Source organism: Ceratotherium simum, chromosome 5 (assembly GCF_057802395.1).
Source record: "Ceratotherium simum simum isolate JZ-2026a chromosome 5, ASM5780239v1, whole genome shotgun sequence".
NCBI classification, from domain to species: Eukaryota; Metazoa; Chordata; class Mammalia; order Perissodactyla; family Rhinocerotidae; genus Ceratotherium; species Ceratotherium simum.
The window spans coordinates 984,812-1,000,034 of NC_141904.1; the positions used below are offsets into that span (position 1 = coordinate 984,812).

Genomic DNA, 15,223 nt, shown 5'->3' on the forward strand with positions numbered 1-15,223 from the left:
TTAACAACGTGGAAGAATTGTCTGTTGAACTGTTCGTTTCTATGCTCCAAGCACATCTGAGAGGCACTGAAAATGCCAGGGGGACGCACAGGCTGGTGCGAGGGCTGTGTTGTGATAAACCTGTGGTGAGCACATCGGTGCCTGTTGTGCGCGCCACCCTCCACCCTGACCCCCAGTGTTTGGGTCCTGCCTGGGACCCAGGGACCAGACAGAGCCCAACACGGAACTCTCACCACCTCAGGGAGATCGGGGCTCAGAACTAAACTGTTGACTAAAGAAAATGGAAAAATATATTTGGTTTTGTTTTTCCTTACACACCTGAATTCCTGTGAAGGCAGGTTTAACTTTCCTTGTCACTCTTTACTCTACGGTTGACTAACCTGAGCAGCCTGCCCACCATCCACAGCAGTGCAGGCAGCTTCAGGCTCTAGAAGACGAACAGTCCTGTGCCCACCCGTCCAGCACCCAAAGTCATTTCCGACAAAACACCTTCCTGGCTCTGTTCATTTCACAGGAGGATAATGTCAGAGTGACAGGGGACGCTAGTAAGAGATCCTGGAAATCAAGAAACAGACCTGGAGAACAGGGCATGCGGACGGCTCTTTCAGTTACAGGCCCCGGTCCTGCTGTGAAGGAAGGACAGAAACACCCTTCCTGGCCTGGGCAGACCTTCACCTGCCTCTCCTCCAAGGGCACCTGCACCGAATTCCCACTTGAGTGATGCAGACCAGAGAGCACTGCACCAGGCTCCAATCGGCTCTCCCTCCCACTCTCAGACCCCGTATCTTGTGGGGTCCACTTCCACCCCTCAGCTCTTGCTCCCGAGGACCCCAACTTACCTGACTGCTCCTAAAATGGCCAATGCTCTAAAACTACTTTTTTCTCATCCCTAATCTTTCCCCAACTGCATACTCACACATCACCAAAACTGCAATTTCTGCAGTGCATCTGAAGTAGGTTAAGAAAGAAAGATGAATCAACTAGTCTCTCGTATGGGAATGGCTTCCAAGGGCACTTGGTGAACAAAAGGCATTTTTCTTGCTGATATTTCAGGGAGCAGGGGTACTCTGTGGAGGGAAAGTGGGGGTGCCCGGGGGTAGCCATGGGCTAAATACACAGGACTTTGCCTTGGACATCAGAACAGCTTTCGGTTTACAAATCTTCCCACCACTCATCCTGCCCACTTAGCTGGAAGGAGGCATTTGAAAGACGTGGTTTCTGCTCATCTTCCCTTTCCAGGAAGGCCTCGCTTTAGTGGAACACCCTGGGCAGTGCACCTACAGACACAGATTTTGGAGGGAAAGGGTATCTAGGAATCTTCAGAGATTCTTCAGAATATCCTCCTTTTTGTTTAGTTCTCATCTTTTTTTTTTTTTTTTTGTGAGGAAGATCAGCCCTGAGCTAACACCCATGCCAATCCTCCTCTTTTTGCTGAGGAAGACTGGCCCTGGGATAACATCTGTGCCCATCTTCCTCCACTTTATATGGGACGCCGCCACAGCATGGCCTGACAAGCAGTGCGATGGTGTGCGCTCGGGATCCGAACCCCGGCTGCCAGCAGTGGAGCGCGCGCACTTAACTGCTACACCATGGCGCCAGCCCCTAGTTCTCTTCTTTTCTGCAAGATTATGTGAGTAAACTGTTTTGGCAAAGTAAAACCTTTTAGTCATTTAAGTTAGCTGTTTGCCACTTATTTCCAGTTACTATAGAACAAAATATAATTAAAATAAATATGACGGATGAACTTCGGGTTCATTTGGTCGTGATGCTACACTTTCTTTACGTAATCATGTCTTGATTTGTCCACACTGATGGCTTTCTGATCAAAGCCTCAAGAATTTAGAACATACCCATCGATTGCGACTCTATGTCCATCGGCAACTTGGCTGATTGGAACTCAGCATACATCTTCCCGCAGAAATGGTGTTCAAGGATAGTGAACTCAAAGTGCTCTGATTCAATTCAGAACAAGTATTCAGGGTCTAGGAGGGAATTAAGAGGATGGGCCTGATGTCTAGAAGGAAATACAAGAAGTTGAAGAGAGCAGAGGGGTTAAGGACTTAAGGAAGATGGAAGGCAATTCCAGATTGGCCAGCAGGATGACTTCACGGAATAGAAGCCCAGAGTTCATGCGACAGGACAGACGTGGGTTCACGGTGAGCGGGCGGGGCAGGTTTGGTCAGAACCTAGACTTCTGGATGTAGGCGTGTGGTACAGCAGGGGGTGAAACCCCATGTGCTTGTGAGCAAAGAACACATTCACATTCTGGTTCTTGTAAACTGAGGCCAGTGTCGCATCAGTCTGTGGATTTAGGGTGACCAAGCTCCTTGGATAGAGAATACGCACAAAGCATTGCCGGAAAAGTGTGAAATGGAGGGGTCCACAGCAAATGCTCCTGTGTCAGCCAGGACTGCCCCATGACAAACTCAATACCCAAACGTCATGTGGCAGCCAGCTGTTACTCCCGGGTACTGGGCCATGTCACCAGTTGATAAAATGGACCTATTGACAATGCACAGAGTCAGTCACTCATTGCACCCATCTTGTTGTCTAGTTGTGTCGAAACACAAATCTGTCAGGAACCAACTTACAGGCTAATTACATGCGTCATGATTTACTACAAATGTCTGAAATAGAAATTGTACCATTTAAGGGGATTTAGTTTTTCAGGAGGAAGCAAATGGACATTCATTATAGCAAAGGTATATTTGAACTCTTCACAAGTTACTCTTACCTGAGTAACAGAGTAACAACTCTTCATAATGATTATGGAGGGTATTGAGTTCTCTAAGAGGTATTAGTTTAATGGTTTCCCATTTTCTGTAATGTGTTAAATCTTTTGAGGTATCAATGTTTTAATGCTGAATATAGTTTTCAAGAAATCAGAATTTCATTAAAATCCTAATTAACTTCATGCAGACTTAACATGATTGTTTCCTTCCTTTGGAAAACAGTCCTTTGTTATTAATTGAAAACCCACTTGCCCTCAGTTTCGCTTATTAAACAAGAATCCTTTATTTTTTGATAATCTAGTGAGTGGTCTATTTTTGTTTTACTAGTTTTTATGGGTTGAATTTTGTCCCCCCAAAAAGATATGTTGAAGTGTTAACCCCAAGTACCTCAGAATGTGACCTTATTTGGAAATAGGGTCTTTGTAGATGTTGTCCAGTTAAGATGAAGTCATTAGGGTGGGCCCTAATCCACAGACTAGCGTCCTAGTAAAAAGGAAAAATTTGGGCACTAACACGGACATGCATAGAGGGAAGACATGTGAAGAGACACGAGGATAAGGTGGAGGATTGAAGTGGGGATGCATCCACAAGCCAAGGAAAGCCAAAGATTGCCAGCCGACCACCAGAAGCTAGAAAGAGGCAAGAAAGGATCTCCTATGGGTTTCAGAGAGAACAGCCCTGACAACCCCTTAATTTTGGACCCCTAATATCCAGAACTGTAAGGCAATAAATTCCTGTTGTTTTAAGCCACCTAGTCAGTGGTACCTTGTTAAGGTAGCCCTAGGAAGCTAATACACTAGTCAAGTTGAGATTTTTGTCTACTAAAGAATGTCTCTGTCTACCTTACTTAGCAAAGACACCATCTCCATGAGTGCCTTTACGTCTAGAGAGGAGCCCAAACACAACATCCAGCTGTGAGCTGTCATCTCGTCTTCCTCTGTCTTTCTGACATTTCCCCCCACAGAGTGGCAACAGGAGCAAATTGCCAGGAAAGATCACACAACAAACAATATCAGGTTACCTAAGGCAAACCTACAATAATCTTAAAAGGACTAACATCTAATTCTCCAGAGTTCCTTGTGGACCGCTTTGTATACCAAATAGATAGTGAAATAACTGTGAAGAGGAAATACAAAGAAACGACTCAAAGAAATAAGTTTCACAGTTTCAGAAGTCAATATTTTACCCTTATCTATGTTTCAGTTTTTCACATAGAAAGTATCATTGTGTTTTATTATATAATTAAAAAGTAATTTAAAAAGAGTGAACAGAACCTTCGGCTCTGTTGGTAATTATAATTTTTCACATGTAGATAAAGACTAATTCAAGAGAACATTCTATTAGCAGACTGGTCACATCAAGTCATCTGCTAATTGAAGGAGAAGAACGCGAAATGTTCTCCAGGGCGCTAGTCATGTTTACTTATTTAAGAGAATATCAAAACTATGTGAATTATCTTTTTGCCAACTAAGCTTGCCAATATTGAGCTATCAAGTCCTCATCTCCTTATTTGAGAGATAGGTGGGCTTCATCTATCCTCGCTGACACCTCCGTGTTGCCCCTTCTCCACGGTGACCTGAATTAGCCTTTGAAGACGCAGATGAGAGTAGAAAGGACTGTTCCCATGAAGCAGACCAGGACTGTGTGAGAAGATGCTTCCTGGTTTGTTTCCAGGAACACCTGCTGCCCACACCCTCACCACACCGTGGTAAGGGACCAGGGTTTCCAGTCACATGTGACAGAGGGACCACTCTTACAGGCTCATAAAGCTCCCTATTCAGCCCCATCGTTCCCTCTGGGTTCTAAGCAATGCCAAAAGTCTCACTGGGGGGCCTCTGGTATGTGTCACTGCAGAGTGGGGGTAAGAAGGGTGACTATATGCTCACAATCTATCACAAGTGGCATGCCGGCTTCTTTCTCTCTCCTTACTCTCAGCCTCTTTCATCTTCCTTCTGACTGTAGAATAAAGCCTAATGTCTCTTTGTCACCATCCAAGGAAGGTGAAGAGAGCGAGTGAACCAGGACCAGGACTGGATCTGATCCCTGATCAGCTGGATCAATCAACATTTAATAACAGTGGAGCCCCTGGAGAGGCAAGGAGTGGTGAAGAGAGAGCACAAATATTTGAGAACAATTCAGGGACGTAGTTGGCACCTGGCGGGCGGTTAGGGATCCTAGTAGATGGGCAGATCCCAGGGTGAGGTAATCTCGGGGCAGGAGCCACTATGGGGAGAAGGGCATCTTCTCTATGGGAGCAGCTGCTACTCAATGACAATCAATTGTTTTGGTGCAAAAAAACAGGTGTCTGCCCAGGTGTCTATGCATGACGAGTTAGAGATTCAGGTACTAAAATTGGTTCAAGGACACAGCTCAAGGCTGTTGAGAAGGAGAGCTGCAGTCCAGGGAACAGAGAATGACAAAAATATGGGGACAGGAATCAGAGAAGCAGCTCAGGTCTGAGAAATAAGATTTAAGGTGCAGGAAGAGTTGTGGTTCAGGGAGCAACACAAGTAACCATTGCTGAGGCGCTTGGTTCTGAGTCTGAATCTAAGCAACAGCAGAGCAGTCTGAGAGTGGTCGGCTCTGAGAGTCTCGCGCTGCTGAGTTAAGAAGTGTCAAACCACCCCAGAATGGAGATAGAAGGACTGAGGTGATTAAGAGTTCCTCGGCCATGACTGACTCAACACAGAATGGGACGAGATGGAGCTTGTAGAAAGATGGTGCTATCGAAGGCTGAGGGAAATAAAACATGGTCAGTGGTGTTAGCTTGGGGAGTGATGCTCAGAAGACATCTCCTGAGTGTGAATTCTTTCAAATATTGAAACAAGTTTTAATTCTCAGCTAAAGTTTCTCACACTGTGACATTCACTACCCTTCTCTCTAGTACGAATTTTCTGGTGCATTATAAAGTGTAATGGCGGGGTTTTGCGACATCCGTCCTTTCTAGTTTGTAGCTTTTGGTCTATGGGTACCACAGCCGTCTCCTCACTGCACTCTCTTATGGAATGCCTTTTAAAACTGATGCTTGGCAGTAGATTTCACTTTTATCTGAGCCCCTACAGGAGAAGCCAAATGAGTGTCTCCAACATCAACATCATCGCCACTCTAAACTCAGCCTCTCTGTTACTCTGAAAGTTGGAACTCTTAAACAAGGATGGGCTTTTGTGTTGCCATTCTTTTAAAAAGAATTTTGACCTAATAAAATCTTGGTTAAAATTAGGATCTAGGTAACATCTGCTTTGCTTGAATTATTTCCATACCTAGCAAAATTTCATTGGTCAATATTTTTTTTCCAATTATCCGTATTGCTTTCTAGGACAAAAATGACAGACTGTATTAATGAAAAACTTTGTATCTCTATGGTGCTGGAAACCATAGTCATCTATGACTGCCTCTCTTCTTCCTCCATATTCAGTTGGTCACCAAGAAAGCTCTGTAATTTCTCCTCCTCTCTGTGAACACCGATGGTGCCTAACTGCAGCTCACCAGCTCTCACCTGAACAGCTCACTCCTGACTCGTGTCCCTGCTTCCAGGTTCTTACACTTGTAATCCACACATATCTGTCACTTTCCTAAAACGTTAATGTGTCAGTGGTTATTTCCTCTCTTAAATGTTCTTTAGCTTCTGATTGTCTGCAAGACCAAAAACACGCTCCTTAGTGTGGAGCAGAAGACCTGATAGTCTCACCCTTATTTTTCCTGATCCTTCTTTGAAGTGACCTGTTCTGGTCCACCTAAATACTTGCAGTATCTCAATCTTGGTATGTCGTGACTTTGTTTAGATTACCTTCTCTCCCTGAGAAACCTTTATCCTCTTTTCTTCTTATTATAAACCCGTCAAGGTCCAGATCAAAGGGCACCTCCTTTGGGAAGCCTACTATGTCCTAGCCCTCCCCCTTTCCCCTTTCCCTTCCTCACCTAAATCAGGTCATCCTGTGCGTTCCCTGCTCTTTGTACAGCTCTCTCTTACTCATCATCTCACATCAGTTATAGATCATATAACCTTTACTCTATGAGACCAGCTCTTGAAGATTATGTAACACATCTTATCAATATTTGAAGACTTACTATTTAAAAGGTGTTTACCACCTGCTAGGTACTCAATATGTACTGGTTAAATGAATAAAAAATAAACTAATTCACCTAAAACTCAATGCCATGATTGTGACAGCACTGGCTCTTTACCTTGTTCTCATTCATGCTTAAATGAATTGAGAAGGATTTTTGCAAACACAGAGTTTAGGACCTTTCATGATTGTCCATTGAGATAGCAATCTTAACAGCAATCTGGAAGCTGCCCTCATACATACATACGTACATACATGCATATGTACGTACATACACGCACACATACATACAGGCATAAATATGTACAGTTATTCAGCAGAAGGTCAAAACAAAGTCAAACCAATTATAATAGGCCTTCACTAAAGGGGCCAGACTCACACAGTATTTCTGGAATCATTTATATTCTTCATTGCATTGTGTCGATTTTTCATGTTGTTTACTTTTAAATAGCGTTGAATTGATATGTCCATGGTAACCAGAACTGTGTGCAAAGTCTAAGAAAATGTTACTGATTCTCTCCTTGAATTTCAAGAAGCACTTCTCTGTGATGCTAAATGCTAAATTACTAGATTTTTCCCCTTTGAATTTCTCTTTCAAAAGGGACTTTCTAATAGAGAAATCATTTCTCATAAAACAGCAGAAATTACACAGCAGAGACTTCACGTTTGTAGTGGATCGTCTGTCAGCTGCAGTCACCTACAAGCTTCAGCGTCTTATCTGTTAAAATACAGCTGCCTTAGATTTTCAATAGTTTTTGTCAAATTATCCCATTTAACTACACTATCCTGTAGAAACAAAAGACGACAGGGCCTTGATTTAAAAAGGGAAGATGGAGATTCTTTTCATAGGCTATTATATGACCTTTCAAGCTCAAATTTATCAGTCAGAATAACAAAGGCTGCAAGAATGAATACATATATATAGATATAGATATAGATATAGGCACCAAAAATCATATACAGTGGCCTCATAATTTATCACAACAGCATGTGAGGTCAAGTATACTAGCCACTACTTAAGAAGTAAATTATGAGTATTTATTATAAAGAAAACATAGAAATTATACATTCTCAAAAATCTGGGGCTTGCCTGAAAACAAAAACAACCTAATGGTAATCAAGAAATGGGCCTACTAAAAATGATGTGTTGCAGGTAGAGTCAGTTAAATGTGCTCCACATCTGCTTTTACTAGTTTTTCAAAGAAACTACTCCCGGAGAAGAGAGGGGGTGGATTTGTGGTCTTTGCTTCAGGTCACTTGGGACAGCCAGAGATGCTAGGTATATTTTTAAAGACTGACAGTTTTTAAAGACTAAATGGAATTTTCACCAGTTTCATATTTTTCTCCAGCTTTACTGAGGTCAAATTGATAAATAAAGTTGTATCTATTTAAAGTACACAACATGACAATTTGATATACATGTACATTGTGAAATGATTGCCACAATCTAATTAATTAATACATCCATCACCCCACATAGTCACCTTTCTTTGTGTGTGTGGTGAGACTGCTTAAGATTTCCTCTCTTAGCAACTTTCAAGTATACAATACGGTATTGTTAACTATATGCTGTACATTAGATCCTCAGAATTCATTCCTTTTATAACTGGAAGTTTGTACCCTTTGACCAACATCTCCCCATTTCCCCCGATTCCCAGCCTCTGGCAACCACCATTTTACTCTCTGTTTATGAGTCCGACTTTTTTTCTTTTCTTTTTTTAATATTCCACATATAATGAGATCATATAGTATTTGTCTTTCTCTGTCTGGCTTGTTTCACTTAGCCCGATGTCCTCCAGGTTCACGTATGTTGTTGCAAATGATAGGATTTCCTTCTTTTTTACGGCTGGATAATATTCCATTACATACATATATATATATAGCATCTTCAGATATATATAACATCTTCTCTATCCATTCATCTGTCAATGGACACTTAGGTGGTTTCCATATCTTGGCTATTGTGAATAATGCTATTAGCCTCATATTTGAAAACTATTAAAATGTGTCTCTGTCATTAGAAACACATGGAATTTGTGTTTTGTCTTAGAAACTTAATTTGCAAAGCCATCAATTTAGAGGTGCCTTCATGGAAGGCGAGTTTGGTTGCTGATGAGAAAACTTGCTATAATATCTACATTCCTGGGAAAATTTACAGTCTACAAAAAACATATCATCAGCCCTTTGTTTTCTCAAGGAAGGATATGATTTAAAATGTCAGTCATTGTTAATATTATCAAAACACCCTTCAAATAGTGTTACATAAAATTGTACGATTTCACAGATGGAGAGACTCATCTCAGGGTAGGAAATTCCACTTCATTAATCAAGTTTGCAGTGGAATGCCAGTCTCAATCTGGTTGCCCATTTTCTTTCCTTCCTTCCTTCCTTCCTTTCTTTTTCTCTCTCTCTCTGTTTCCTTCCTTCCTTCTTTCTTTCTTTCTTTTTCTTTCTCTCTCTCTTTCTTTCCTTCTTTCTTTTCTTCTTTCCCTCTTTATTTCCTTCTTTCTTTCTCTCTTTCCCTCTTCCTTCCTTCCTTTTTCTCTTTCTTTCTCTCTCTCTTCCTTCCTTCCTTCCTTCCTTCCTTCCTTCCTTCCTTCCTTCCTTCCTTCTTTCCCTCCTTCCCTCCTTCCTTCCTTCTTCAATAACCCTGTAGTACAAACAAGGATGCAGTAGATATACAACTAAACTCTCTTAAAAGTTGGGCTGGAGCTCGGCCTTTGGAGACTTCCACGTGAGGGAGGGGAGGCTCTCAACGCATCCTGCCCTTCTCCTGGACCTGCTGGACCCCGTCAGCCTGCACAGCAGAGCTGGAACCTTCACTTGCCACCTCAGTGGTGGGAAATATGGTGGATCCTCGTCCTTGGTGCGGTGAGAGCAGCACTGCTTGTGGAAGGAGTGGAGACAAGGTAGGGAGAGCTGACGTTTCCTCCAAGCACACCAAATTACCACATAACATGCTGCACCTGGACTCCAAGGGCAAAGGAACGTGATGCAACAATTCATTAGTTTGATGTACAAAGATAACTTCCTTTAATATTATGAGCACAGTTTTATGCTTGTAAAAGAGGGGATGGAGAGGGAGGAGAGAGTGGTTGCCCTTGACACCACAAGCCAGGGTATTATCAGATTGTCTCTAGTGTTATTCATATTAAATATCAATTTTTCATGATCTATTTTAATAGAGGCAGATGCCATGTATTGTTTGAAAAACATCATTTTTCTCCGTCTGACTTCCATATGGAGTACAGGAGACAGTGCAGATTCCCAGCAGGGAAGAATCTGCAGGAAAGAAGTCCCCCACCATCTAAAAACGTCTCCTTCAAACTTGTCACAAGTGAGATGAAGTCCCATAGTCACACAAAACAATGCAGAGAGCTGAACTGGAGACAAAGCCAACAGCCCCTGTGGCCTTGAGGTCACCACTGGACATTCTGAAGTGGACACGGGGCTCAGTGTGCAGGGTGGCCCGGCATCACTGATGTGTCCATTATGATTCTAGGACGCGTTCCCTACAAAAATCCATGCAAAAGGCATGCTACAATCTCATTGGATTGTTGCCAATTCCTTGCAGTCCTGCTTCCAGTATCACTTGTGTCTTTGCAACTCCTCCTCCTCTGACCCACCAGACCTTCTCCAGATGGGGTGTGAGATGAAAAGGGACCTTGGCTTAGCAGCAAATGACGTGGGTCTGACTTGTGGCTCCACTTCACCTTACTCGTATGACCTTGGGCAAGCCACCTGTTGAGCCTCTAAAATGTATCAGCGGCTTTAATTCATGCTTTCTCATTTAATCCTCACTACAATCCCACTAGGCGGGCTTCTTCTAGATTAGGGGGTGGTCACTGATGCACGGAGAAATTCTGCAATTTCAACAAAGCCAGACTATGAACTCAGTTCTTAAGACTTCAAAATCTGCTGTTTCTAATATCCCACAAAGCTTCGCGGTTTGTCAAACTACTTCTCAGGTTTGAGCCGTAATTTCCTCATGTACAAAGTTGTGTGGGTGCTGCAACTTCCCATGCAATGGAAATGCTGTGTTAGATGGGAAACAAGGTGATGCGAAAGCAGCAAGCACAATACTCCGTGAAACTGCCTTCCTGTCTCTATTCCTCCTAACTTTTCTGTTCCTCCTGCTCCTTGCTTATCCAATCCATTTTCCATACTATGGCTGGATTAACCATCCATCTTCTCACTTCATCTTCTCATCAGGGTCTTCAACAGCTTCCACTGACTAGAAGACCCTGTTCCCAGCATTCTCCTCCAGCATTCAGGGCCCTAGAACGTGGTGACAATTCCTGCCCCCTACTCTCCTCAGGTAAGACTATAGGTTGTCCTCATCTTCGCTTATGGTGTATGCTGCGCTCGGTGCCCTTCTCATGCCTCCACAAATCCACCCTGGCTTTCTCTCCCCTCAAGGAGTCTTCCAGCATTTCTTTATCAAAAAAGCTCCCATAACCTCTCCCCACTCTCCATTTCCCTACCACTTAGGAAGCGCTCTCTTCTGGCACTTACCTCTCCCGTCTGTGTCTTATTTCCTATGGGTGTTCTGCAGCCTCTATGATCGCTTACACTGAGGGCTGGTTCTACTCAGGATTCCTTTGTTATATCATTTTATAGTTTTTTTTTAATATGAAAGAATGGATGATTAAAAAAACCCTCAACTTTCTTGAATTTCTGAACACTAGTACTTGCCTTCTAACTCGATTAAGAATTAAAATGTAGTGGAATATTTTTCCATGCTTTATAAAATACATTACATAGACATAAACTACACAAACATTTACAAAATAAATGGCCAATAGATATTTTGGCATGATGTGATACAAATACTGAAAGCCCTATTGTGGTGTGCTATATTGTAGCCTGTCTATGAGGACCTGTTTTCTTGTCCACTGCTTGGGTGCTGAACTGTATCATTTGGTTTGTTGCTGGTCTACATGGCACAGATGTCTTTGACTAGCCAAAAAAATTTCTTTTCTGATTTATATTCAAAAAAGAAAACAATCCCCCAATTTTAATCTGTGCGTTAGAGAAAACCCTCAAAATAAAGCCAATCTCATCCCTGGGCTATTTCCAGGAGATTTTTTAGAATTTTCTCTCTGGATGGCACGAAGTTCAGTAGACACTAGAGATTTAATCAACTGAAAAATCACCTTAGCTGTACATGAAAGGAAGGAGAGGAAAGAAACTCAGGTATTATGCTTTTCAATGTTTGACCTTCCCAGACATTTACTTTGTAGTCCTGAGAGATCTCTGCACATTCTGTAGGAAAAAGCAATAACACTAATTTATACCAATAATACTATACTATAATAATGATATACTAAATTCCAGTCCCTTGAAATTAGAACTGGGTCCTAACTGTTACATTTTTTGAAAGCTGTGCATGGAGATTTTTCTGCCTTTTGACAAAACTTAAAATCAATTCCCCCAGGTCATGGGACTTTCATATACGGAATTATGTGCTATTTGCCGATAGCGCATGTCACAGTTGATGGGATGACACAAGACAAGGCGTGAGGAAGAGTAAAGCCACCAGGAGGCAGTTAGGAACTTTCCATCTGAGGACGCGTAAGGAAACGGCTAGGACATCAGGCGAGCTGGATGGATACTTAGCAAACGGTGGACTAAGTACTAAGTACTAAGAACAAGGGGAGGCCTGCAAATAAACAATTGAGTGCAGTAAAACTGAGGCCCTTGTTCCTTTACCAGTGGACAGAGGGAAATGGACACCGTTTCACAAAGTTCACACGCATTCATGGATGAAAGTGTTGAAATCTGTTGCCAAAAGAAAGGGTGTTCAGAACAAAACTGGACAGTTGGGTGTGACATCTACGTTTGATGTTACTGAATGCTTAATGAATGGCAGGCACTGCTGTTTACCCCTATTAGCTCAGTTCATCCTCACAATAAATATTGGAGGTAAACACTATTATTATCTCCATTTTACAGGAGGAAACAGAAGCACAGAGAGGTTATTGACTCTCCCAAGGCCACATCTCTCATCAGCAGAGCCAGGATTAAAACCTGGGCAGCCTGCTCCGGACCCCACAGGTTACACTCAGGACTGCAGTTCAGTGGAATGTGCCAGAGTAGTCAAGATACTGAGCTAGACAGAACACAGGTCTGAACCTTACAGCAACCCTATGTGTCCATAAACATCAGGCTGTCTCTTAAGAAGAGAAAAATTAAGTCAAACTTAATTTGAAAATTGGTAGTAAGGCCAGTTTTTTTCTACACTTTCCATATTTTCTACAATGGAGGATACATTTAATTTTATAGACAGAAACAATGTTTTTATTTATTTATTGATCCCAACGACTAAGAGTACTGAATAAATTTTTTGACCTCTTTTCTACTTGAAATAGTATATGGATCATATAATTTCAATATAGATTTAATTCAAATTCTGATCACTGGAGATTATAGGCATCCTTTTTAATGTGTGGAGAAAGTAAAACTTTAAAAGAAATAAAATAAAGGTGAATATCCAAATAAATCTGTTCTGGTTTATAAATGTAGCATCAATCCCCTTAAAACTGTACCATGAAAGTAGATAATGTTTGAACATTTTGACACTAAAAATATGAGGCATTTTTCTCATACACACACACACACACACACACACACAATTATATTAAAATAAAGTTTTAGCCACTCCTCTACCCTTTACACAAAACTGACACACAAAGATCTTATTTACAGCAGAGACAAATAAGAGGAAGATACTGAACTCAATCCCCTTACTGTTAACCCATCACACCACTTATGGGGCATTAGCATCAAAAAGCGTTTAGAAAGCATCATTATTATCTGAAATGGTGTTTGAAGAAAAGTGCACAGAGAGCAACAAATGGTTGACTCACATTTATCAGAGAGGATGTAGACACTCGATGAGTCAAGGGATTGTGGAGGAGTACACGGAGCTCCCCACAGACTCGTGCGAATGGTGAGAACACATAAGAAAATGTAGGCTTGGGGGAGAGACTCGGAATTCGACGACTCAGACTGGGCCGTTGTCTACTTTCCACTGCTTCTCCATAAACTTATGTTAGAAGTGAAGGAGAACATTGCATTTTTCACTTTGCATCAAGTTTATTCAACTTCCTGGTAAGGACGTCTCAACTTGAGTAAGAAATGGCACTTAGCCTGAACTGGGAAATTCCTCATGAGCCAAGGCCTCCATGGAGTTAGAAGGGGAAATTGGTAAAGGCAGACACTATTCTTACTTTCGGGGTTTTGTACACAAAATGTTATAAGGCTGTATAATATCTCAAGACTGGCTCCAAGGAGTAAACTTTACAAAAGTTAATGTGTTTAGCCTTGCTCACAATCCCCTTTATTTCCACTGTAGTCCATAATAATAACAACCTCCATCCACAATAGTTATAGGGTCATTGTGAGAAAGGATGGACATAGGGAACCAGTGGTCTTTTTTTCTTAAGAGTCTCTCCACAGAACCTGTGGTCCCTTAATAAGAACGGACTAATGCACGTGTGTTGTATTCTTTCTTTCACATCAAGGTGCAGTTGAGCTCTTGGTGCAAGAGGTATCGGGATAGGCGCCTCCTCCCCTCGGCTCTCGACCCACATCGATAGACCCAGATCCACCAAGGTCATAGAGAACATGCAGCAATGTTCCAGCTCTGACTATCTAAACATAACTCTGCCACAAAGAACCTGCAGAGAACACAAGATGTGAGAGGTGGTGCTGTCTATCACACGTGAAGTGTCCGTGTGGACAGAAGAGAAGACGAGTGCACGCTCAAACACCAAGGTCAGTTTAATGTGTCCTCTGCAATAACCATTGATAAAAGATGCAAGATACTACAGAGCAGAGGCGGATTCTTCAGGGGAACGAAGAGGAGAGGAATGTCATCCAACTCAGGTTCATATCATCAACTCATGTCCACCCTGACACTGTGGAGTCACCTCCTCATTCCCTGGGTCCCCGGTCCCCTTTGAAGCCCCTCCAACATGGTCGTCTCTTTGAGAGGATGACATTAAGGTTTTCTCCTGACCATTGACCTGAACCTAGCCTGGTTGTAATTTATGTTTTATTATATGAGGCCAATTTATAGGGTCATGGTTCTATTATACACTTTCCTCTGATGAGCATTGTTTGCTGATCTACTTTGACTAGAGCAATCACGTTTGCTGTTTCTACTCAGATGATCAATGCCGGCTCTGAGACACAGCACGGCGCTGTGATGGTCCTGAAGCCCATTCATCACAAATCAAGGAAGTTCGCAGGCCTGGATGACTCTACTCCAAAAGCATAAACAGTCTATCAGGATTTGCCAAGGGCTGATTTTGCTTCCTCCATTGTTGGAATTATTTGTTTTAGATTTTTTTAGAAGCATGCAACTTCCTTCTTTTTAATAAAGGTCACTCATTCTCCCTCATGAGCCACCATGTTGTA

At 42.2% G+C, this 15,223-nt stretch overlaps 1 long non-coding RNA gene across 1 annotated transcript in view; it reads right to left on the bottom strand.

Moving 5' to 3' along the window:
• Positions 1-15,223, bottom strand: part of LOC147916945 (uncharacterized) — a 128,942-nt gene that overhangs the window by 15,962 nt on the left and 97,757 nt on the right. The gene's annotated exons all lie outside the window — the stretch shown is intronic.